This window comes from Triturus cristatus, chromosome 4_1, assembly GCF_964204655.1.
Source record: "Triturus cristatus chromosome 4_1, aTriCri1.1, whole genome shotgun sequence".
In the NCBI taxonomy this organism is placed as follows: Eukaryota; Metazoa; Chordata; class Amphibia; order Caudata; family Salamandridae; genus Triturus; species Triturus cristatus.
This window is the reverse complement of record NC_140585.1, coordinates 155084984-155095270: the sequence shown is the minus strand read 5'-3', so window position 1 is coordinate 155095270 and position 10287 is coordinate 155084984.

Genomic DNA, 10287 nt, shown 5'->3' with positions numbered 1-10287 from the left:
AACATAGGGGCTTGAAAATGTCTGCTACATTCTGGACGTATCGGACGTATTGGATCATTGAAGTGTCTGGTATTGTTACAGGATCTTCCCCTACCTACATAAGCTATCGTTTCTAATTGTCCCGTGGGCATTTCTGATTCTTCCTCCTCCTCTCCCTCTGATTCAGTTTTGTCTGCCTCTAATCTGTTTTCATGTATTCGTTCTATTTCTTTTCTGATCTTTCGGCACATAGCTACTATACACTTCTGTTTATCATGTTTCCCTTCTGATATATTCTGACCCCATCTGGTAAGCACTTGCATTTCATCCTGATCTACCTCAGGCCTATCTCTGTTTCTGATCAAGCAGTTTATGAGGAAACTTAACAGTAGTTTCTGTATATCTACTTTCTGGTATTCCATGGCCTTGTCAATACTTTCAGGGCCTTGCCCTGATTGGACAAAGTGATATATATTGTCCAGATGAGCAACCATTCCTGGTAGTGTCATTAAATATGTGGACGCTCGTCGTATACGTAGTGATGACAGCAGCATTCTGTCATTTTTACCGGGCACTGGATCATATCTGCAATCCACAAGATGTTCCTTAAACATACCGGATCTTACTGTTTGAGGTGTATGTTGATATGCTAAATCTCTAAAGGACAATTTATTTCCTTGCGGTGGTGTGGAAAAAATCGTTGTCGCACCTCCTGTTGCACCTTCTGAGGTGCTGGGCGCGAAAGGATTCGTTGAATGTAAGGTAGAGACGGTAGATGTAGGAAAAGTGGTAGAAACAGATGAAACTGTTGGAATGTGAGGGGGAGTTTGTTGTTGCGGAGTTGAGTGCAGCTGATTTTGGGGTTGAGTGTCGTTAACGGGTGGTGTGCGTTGCTCCACACCATTAGCATATTCGGGGGCTGCATCGTCTAAATAGGAAGAAAGGAAAATGTCTTTTGCGGTCTTGGGATGTACTTTAATCGGGAGTAACGGAGATGGCAGATCTTTTGGTACCTCCAAAGTGGCCTTAGGCAAACCCTCGGCCAGAAGAGGATACATACCATTCATAAGAGTGTTTCGTTGTCTGTCTACTTGTTCTGATTTTACTCTGGTACCTACGTCAATTAATATGTTTTCTCGGGCTTTTTCTGAATCTTCCCTACTTTTCTCTTCCTTTCTGAGCGCTTTCTCTGCGCGCCTATGCAATTCTTTACGCCATAATTCAATGGCATCTTTCTGTGACTGTCTGGCTTTCTTTTTCCATAACGCTTCTTCTATTCTCATGATGCAATCTGCATCCCATGTTCCGGCAGCGGGCCATCTCTGACTCTCTGCTAAATCCTTGGTGTAGTCCACCCATAGATCGAGATATAATACGGCATCTAGGCCATGTTTATGGTACATAAAGTACCCTGGAGTGTCCCTAGGTGGGATAGGAACAGCTTCCTCGAGTATCCCTTTTCTAGTTTTTATCTGTCTTAATTTTGAAAATAACGGCATCTTGAACCTTGTCACTTAATTCTTATTCGGTTTTTGAACACAATAATTACAATAAACACAATAATGAAGATCGAACAATCACTCATACCACGACATTTAAAACACATTAAAACATTTTAAAATGAACAACGATAATTAGAATAAAACTAGTTGACTGCATAATACTAAATATACTGTATGTACTGCTAAACAGTACAGATACACTGCTAAAACAGTGCAGACCAGGTCTGTGTACCCAGACCCGTCTTGACCGGCACAAACTAATGTGCACGTCTAGATGCGTCCCCAGCAACGGTACTCACCGGGAAGCACGGAACGGAAGGCCTCGGAAGTCTGGACTGGACTAGACCAAACTGGACTGGACTCGACTCGTGACTTAGGTACTTCGGAACTTCGGAATCTGGTGGGCCTCTGTATACCTCGGATCTTGCTCTCTCAGCTAGGCTCTGGTCGGGATTCTCCGCACTCCTCACCGCCTCGTCTGGGTGTTGATCGCAGCCTCAGTCGCCCCCGTTGGCCTGAGGGAGATACAGGAAATCCTGCGGGTACGCGTAATTGTCCGTCCGGCTGTGGCAGGAGACCGGGTCTGCAACGCACCTCCGGCGCGTGGGGTGTGAGAGGTGTCCCTGTTCGGGCGCCAATTATGTGGTAAATATTTAAATTACCTGTACTATTTTTATGCGGTAAAATACAATATGAATAACTCAGTAAAAATAAGAGGCAGAATCCGTGGTATTCGAGGGTATAATAGGGTATTTATTCCTTACAAAGGAATGATGGTTCGAACCAGGCAATCGAGTTCCGTCACCACGAAGGTTCAGTAAGGGATCAGCAACAGATTATTGACAAGTAATAGTATATATAAGAAAATGCATTACATTAAGACAGATGCAGGAGGCGTAACAGCTTGATAATACAGATAAGAATATACATACGTAATGAAAAGGCGTAATAATAGGCGTGCATAGAGGCGTATACTAAAAACGTCATTATGATGTGACACAAATGGGTGGATCCATAAGAGAATCCTGTAAAGTCAGCAGAAAATACATGGCAGAGATGCGCGCGCAGCCGCATGACGTGTGATTGACGTGTAACTAGAGGGTGAAGGGAACTTGACATTTAGCCCTACATGTGGAGACAGAAGTCTGGGGTGTCAGGACAACCTAGTCCTGAATCATATCTAATATCTTGTGTTTAAGGAACTATTTTATCTGGAAGGAAAGGTCTTCTCGGACAGATCCTATTCTATACTGACTGCTAGTGCGTGTACAAGCGTCTAAGTGTCTACATGAGATGCGAGGGGGCGTGGGCCTACCATGGTAACGAGAGTCATGAATTACTTGCACAGAGATAGTAAGGCCGGGCCCTTTGCTCTGCAGCTAGAGGGATGTTTACCTAAGCTACTTAGACAGGAATGCATTTCTTGAGGAACGGAGCAGATAACTTGAAGGCTGAATACAGTTTTTGGCAGGCAACAGGCCGCGTCAGGCACCGTTAGCCGCGCAGGGAGTAAGACAAAGTTCATGGATACAGATGTAGGTCCAGGCTGGAGCATTCAGAGGCAGAAGCAAGAAAAAGCTCGATGGCAGAATTCAGGGCCTACTCGCCTGAACTGTAAAACGTGAAAAGTGTACCATATAAAGTCGGTGGCCAATCATACTTAGGAATGGAATATTCGGCCCATTCATGGCAGATATGAAAGAGGACATGTTAACGTTGGACGCACATGTATTTGCGTCTTCATAGCTGGAACTGGAGGGAACATACATGTACTTGTAGCATGTACATGGAGCCGTTGGGGTCTAGATAAGGGACACAACTGACCATAAAAATTCATATTTCCTCTCTGGAGTTGGCTGTGTCTGGCTCTGGTGTGTCGCGGAGGCAGCGGAGTAGCATGTCTTTTGCCACGTTTCTTGGTGCTGTCTGAAATGGACTTCCTTTGGTCAGAAGACCTCTCCTCACAGTACCTTTGTGTCATGCCATTAAAGCCCTTGGCCACACACCTAATGTGTTGGTACTGTTCCTTACGCTGCCTCTGTTCCTGAAGGGCCTGGGGTTGGCTGTGTCTGACTCTGGTGTGTCGAGGAGGTAGCGGGGTAGCATGTCTTTTGCCACCTTTCTTGGTGCTGTCTGAAATGGACTTCCACTAGTGAGAAGACCTCTTCCTTATACTGCCTCTGTTCCTCCGGTGACCTGTTATCTGAAAACATGTCATGTTTGCTGACTGCAAAAATATGATGTCATTCTGAATAATTGGCACAAACAAAATTCCCACAACGCCATCATAAAAAACACGGTACATAAAACATGACCTGACAATTCCTCGGTAAATATTACAAGTAACCCGAATAAGATGTTGATGACAACATGATGACTCCTGGGATGGGACAAAGCAAGCACAGAGTGCAGTGACATGAGTTGTAGAATAGCTGTTTGCAATTAGGCTGTGGCCCCAAACAAAGATTAATTCCAACAGGGGGAGTTCCATAAGGATGAGGTTTAACAGGCCCATAGCAGACCCTGAGCATTCCAACTACACAACGACATTAGGCTGCACTGTCTGCAATCATGTCAGACAACTAATCACAACAGTGGTAGTCATGTAGTACATTTGATGAAATTGAAAGTCATTGTATTAGGGGCACTTTGGAGGTGTGAACACAGCTACACATCCATAATAGATGATGTATACATTTACTTTTAAATCTGTGGCACCCTGCAGATAAATTTACGTGAATGCAAGTAAAGAGGGCTTATGTTGCATGAATCATTGTGTAGTGGTATTAGCCTGCCCTGCACCTTTCTGTGCTATGACACAATGGTATAGCAAAGCTGCTGCATTTCAACATCAAATTGTGTTGCACTGTTTTTCAACCACTGGCAGTGTGAACCCCTTCATGCTAGTGCTAAGGAATGAACCCTTGCACAACAGTGCTATCGTGTCAGACTTGAGCAGATGATAGTCAATATGATGCAAAGATCACCATCAGGCACTTGAACAATCATTGAACTTTAGTGTTTTTCATGTGTGTCACACTCAGATGACCAACTCATAACATATACATTGATGATCCGTTGAGCATTTCACAGTAAAGAGCATGTTACAAAAATATTTGGGTCACAGTCTAAAACTTTATGCCCGACACAATATTCAAGGGGCTCCTGTGGAAATGGTTCTGATTGATGATGAATGGGCTTAGCAGTGTAACAATGCCCACCATTCGTCCCTTAAATGTAGTGTGAAAGGGTGTCTAATCCATGAGTTGACATTGTCCTACGTTATGTTGATTATCACTGCTTTGGTACTGAGGCTCAGACAGTCTGGCCAAGACTATGTTGTGCTATCAAACTTTGCATTGGCTTCAGAGGGCTTCTGACTTACATAAGCATGGAAATGATTCACGAGATTCATTATCAATTTGAAAGTAATCTATGGAACAGATTTAGGTACCATCAATCTGTGTTACATTAACAAAATTCTTTTGCCAAAGTTGTTGACCTTTGATCATGTCTTTCAGCCATTTGTGAGACGTACTCATGTTGTAATTGTGGTTAAGTGACCTGCTCTTTGGTCAACTGGTCAACTGTAACTGGTATAAGAAATGACCATTGCCGACATGCACATCAGTGTTGGGTGTCAACGGATTCCAGGTCTGTTCCTACACATCAACATTACTCAAATGTATCATCTGAAGTATGTAAACACGAAGATGTACCTGCAATGGCTAGAGTGATGAACACATTTTGTATTAATGTGCTCAGAAATTCTCCCTCTGAAACTATACTATATTCATGTGACAAATAATTCCATCATCAGTAAACATATTTAACTTGATGTAACAGTGGACATGCAACATGTCCCCAAGCTGACCTGTAGACATTATACATTATAACATGTCAAGGAGCCATGATCATTTGGTCTGTCCATTGTTTACAAATGACATATCCCATTCAAAGTGCCATGAGTATACACAAACACAGCTTACATGAAATCATTGAGGTGTGGTGACGCAGTTGATACCATGGGGGCAAACATCATATGGTAATGGCTTTACATTGCAAACCTTTTGAACTAAGGCTGTTTTTTCATGTTTGTTACAGGTTTATGTCAATGTCAGAGTGCGGACAGGTTGCTCACTAACCTTAAAAGCCGGATACAGCAGGAGCGATCCTTGACGCTAATTACCCTCTCCCCAAGGACGGTACTACTTGAGAGGATTTTAGTACCCCTCCACAAGCAACACCACCCCTGGCAAAAACAAGGGAAGAAAGAAAACACGGAGGGGGAAAAGGAAGAGGCGACTGCACGACACCTTCACTCAGGGCGCCAACTCCTGTAGAGAGAGAAAGAACAAGCTGAGCTATAGGGACCCTTTAACAATACATCGAGGGAAAAGACATGCACATATGGTGATATCCCCAGCACACTCACTCTAAGGCTGCCTCTGTATCTCTAATTGCAGCCTCAATCAATAATGTAGTACTGGCAGGCAAGTACTCGCATACCCTCCTTCGCAGGAACATCTCAGGAGTAGGAGGTGTTGTTTGCCCTTCACCAGCAGAGGTAAGCACATCGTTGAAGCGGAGTCGCTCTCCGAGCCTTTCAAGCGGCTCCAAGCGCCGGGACTGGACAACAGAAGGAACTTGCAGTCTCCTTCTTCCTCCGGGCGCTCTCCGATCCTTTCAGTCGGCTCCAAGCGGGAAGAAGGGTGTTCGGGGAGATGAGGAGCGTTGCTCCAGGAGGTAGGGCGGGGGTGCTGGCAGTGTCTCCTGGCGTGGCCTTGTCCAGGTGAAACGCACACGGGTTCAGTGGTCCTAGCCGAAGCGCCTATGAGCGCGAGTTCCGTCGTTGCGGGATAGAGCGTCAATGAGCCAGGAAGCTCTTGAGGCAGGGAATTGCCGGGTGAAGATCACGCAAGGCCCGTTACCTCGCCGAACGCCAGACAGGACTTGATTGACGAGCCCCTGGCCTTCCGTGAACGAGGCTTTTGTAACCGCCTCAGGAAGTGCCTCCGTGCGTTCGCTAGGGGTTATGGGTATTGTAGTGTCATACCCACCACCTCCCGAGCGACGCTTGGGGCGGCAGAGTCGCGGTGAGCGCTGGAGTTAGTGTCGATGCCTGACAGAACCCCCCGGCAAGGGCCGGCGCCTCGACGGTCCTCCGGGTTTAGTCGGATGAGCCGCGTGGAAGCGGCGGAGCAATAGAGGACAATGCAAATTGGTCAGAGGCTCCCAGGATCTCTCTTCGGGTCCATACCCTTTCCAATGGATCAAGTAATGTAGTCTACCTCTAATGTATCTCGAATCAAGCACCCCTTTAACTTCGTACTCCTCCCCGCTATCTAGAATCAGGGGCTGAGGTTTTGGGGGGAATCTAGTAAGAGGGAGACACGGTCTTAGCAGAGAGACGTGGAACACAGGGTGGATGTACCATGTGGACGGGAGAGACAGTTTCATGGCTACCGTGTTCACCACTTTTACAATAGGAGAGGGACCCACGCATTTTGGTTTCAGGCGCGTGTTTCCCTTTATTCGTAGGTGTTTTGTATCTAACCACACCTTGTTTCCTACTTTGTATGCCGGCTCAGGGGATCTTCTTTTGTCCGCGTAGTGTTTTTCTCTTTCTTGAGCTGTTTCCAGTTGTCTTTTTGCGGTCTGTAATACCCTCCTCAGGTCCGAGTGGCGTTCTTGGATAGAAGGGTGTTTGGTTTGCACAGGCCACTCAAAGGGTAACATGTTTGGATGGTATCCTGCTAAAAAAAAGAAAGGGGAACATCCCAGCGAGGAGTGTTCGGCATTATTGTAGGCGAATTCTGCCATCCATAGAAGCATACTCCGTTCTTCCTCATGGAGCAACGTGAAACACCTGAGGTATTGCTCCAACGTCTGGTTCAACCTCTCCGTCTTGCCGTCCGTTTGTGGATGGTAGCTAGTGGAGAGACGGGCTTCCAACTTCATTACGTTACAAAAGGCTCTCCAGAAACGCGACGTAAATTGCGTCCCCCTGTCAGTAATGAGAACCGCTGGGATTCCATGACTACGTACCACATGTTGTAGGAACGTTTGGGCTAGGCCTGCAGCCGAAGGGAGTTTCTCCATGGCAATGAAATGGCCCATCTTAGTCAAGTGGTCTATGACAACCAGAATGGTAGTCGTTCCAAAACTGGGGGGCATGTCGACTATAAAACCCATAGACAGGGTGTGCCACGGAGCTGGAGGGATTGGAATAGTCCGCTCGGTCGTTTGTGCTGAGCCTTCCCTTGAGTGCATATGGCGCACCCCGCTACATAGGCCGCGGTGTCTGCAGGTAACGTAGTCCACCAAAAATGGCGCTTCATTGCCATTGTAGTTTTGTGTATTCCCAGATGACCTCCCAATGTGGAGTCGTGTATCCACCTCAAGGCTTGTTGTTGTAGGGAAGTGGTCGGCAGATATAAGCGTTTATCCTGATACAATAGACGCTGCATGGATGACCGGCGTAGCGGGTCTTCGGCTACCCAAGCTAGCTCTTCTGTTACCGAGGTCTGGTTTCTCACTTCTTCAAAGAAGTCGGATGTTGTGGCGGCCGCCGTCAGCTCATCAGGGAACGAGGCAGACTCCAGGATTAGGGGGTTGTCTGCGCCGGGCGCAGGGCTCGTAACGAGGGGATGCTGGGGCCGAGACAGAGCATCGGCCTTTCCATTTTGTGGCCCAGGGCGATACTTGATTACGAAGTCGTAATCAGAGAAAAACAACGACCAGCGTAGTTGTCTAGGGGTCAAGGCTCTGGCGGTCTTCAAGAACAAGAGATTCCGATGATCAGTGTAGATCTCCACAGTGTGTCTCGCTCCTAGTAAATGATGTCGCCACTCTTTACACCCTCTTTTTATGGCCAGAAGCTCCTTATCCATGATGCTGTAGTTCACCTCACAGGGAGTCAATTTCTTGGAAAAGAATGCAACGGGGTGCAGCTGCCCTGTTTCCGGGTGTCGCTGTGATAGGATTCCCCCTATTGCATAATGAGAAGCGTCGGTTTCTACCACAAATGGACGTGTGGCGTCAGGGTGTCGGAGCACGGGGGCTGTTGTGAAGCAGGATTTTAAGGTCTGAAAGGCCTTTTCCGCTGAGGTGGTCCAATGAAAAGATGCTCCTTTCCGCAGGAGGAGCGTTAAAGGTTGTATAATGCCAGAAAAGTTCTTTATGAAGCGGAGATAAAAGTTCGCGAAGCCCAGGAAGCTTTGTAGGGATTTTACACTGGTAGGAGATTCCCACTGGGTAATAGCCCGCGTTTTCTTATCATCCATACACAATCCGCCTGGACCTATGATGTATCCCAAAAATTCCACCTCTGAAACGTGGAACAAACACTTCTCCAGTTTGGTGTAGAGAGCATACTTTTGTAGGCGCTCCGGCACTGCCGTCACGTGCTTCACATGTTCTTCCATGGATGCGGAGTACACCAATATATCATCGATGTACACGATGCATGATACGTCCAAGAGACCCCTCAGTACTTCATCCATGAAGTACTGGAACGCGGCGGGGGCGTTGCACAGGCCAAAGGGCATGACCCTATATTCGAACAATCCAAATTTGGTCCGGAAGGCGGTCTTCCACTCATCTCCGCGTCGTACCCGCACCAAGTGATAGGCTCCCCTAAGGTCCAGTTTGGTGAACACTTTCGCTGTTTTCAGTTGGTCTAAAAGAACAGGGATCAATGGCAGGGGATATCTGTTCTTTATTGTAACTTTATTGATCGCCCTGTAGTCAATGCAGGCCCTTAATCCGCCCTCTTTCCTCGGAATGAAGAAGATCGGAGAGGAGGCAGGTGAAGAGGAAGGACGTATGAACTCGGAGGAAAGCATGTCTTCGAGGTAACGCTGGAGATACGTGGTTTCGGCTTCCGTAAAGGCGTAGATCCTGCTGCAGGGTATGCTGGCTCCTGCTTCCAGGTCGATTACGCAGTCATAGTCCCTGTGTGGGGGTAATCTTTTTCCGCTCTTGTGTATCGAAGACAGCCCTGAATTATTCATACATGATCGGTAACTCTGTAGCAGAACACACAAACTGCGTGCTGCAAGTGCTAGCGAGGAGACCTGCCGAACTCACCCTAGGGGGTGAAGTCCTGACCGTATCAGCAGTGCAGTGCTCTTGGCAAAAGGACGAATTCATAGACACGGTATGTGCTGCCCACCTCACCAAGGGGTCGTGGAGAGTTAGCCAAGGCATTCCTAGTATGAGCTTGAAATGGGGGGCATCAATCAGATCAAACCGTATTTGTTCGAAGTGGTTAATCCCCACTTGCATCAATATGGGCCTAGTGTGGTAACATACCAGGCCCGATGTCAGAGCCGAGCTGTCCACTGCTTTCACCTTCTCGGGGGTATCTTTTTGATCACAAGGGATGCCAAGCTCCTTGGCATTATGCTGATCTATAAAATTACCTGTGGCTCCGGAATCCAGTAGGGCATGGACCACCACGGATATATCATGAGGCAAGTTCAACAAGACGCACACGTTCATGTGGGCGACTGAGGGCTGTGTAGTATTGACAGCAGCTGGGAAGACCTCATTACTTCTGGGCCTCAAACAAGCGGTCCTCTTCTTATTTGGGCTCATCAGTTTCCCTGGTCCTCGGTCGTATGGTCCACTACTGACAAGGTCTTGAACCCTGAGCTTCCAGGATTTGCGTTCTTCGGTCTGCTTCGGCAGTCTTTGATGAAGTGGCCCGGTTTCCCGCAATACAAGCAGTGTTTCTGAGTTCTCCATTTTTCTCTCTCGGCTTGGATAAGGGGCCATCTGATGCCACCGATTTGCATGGGCT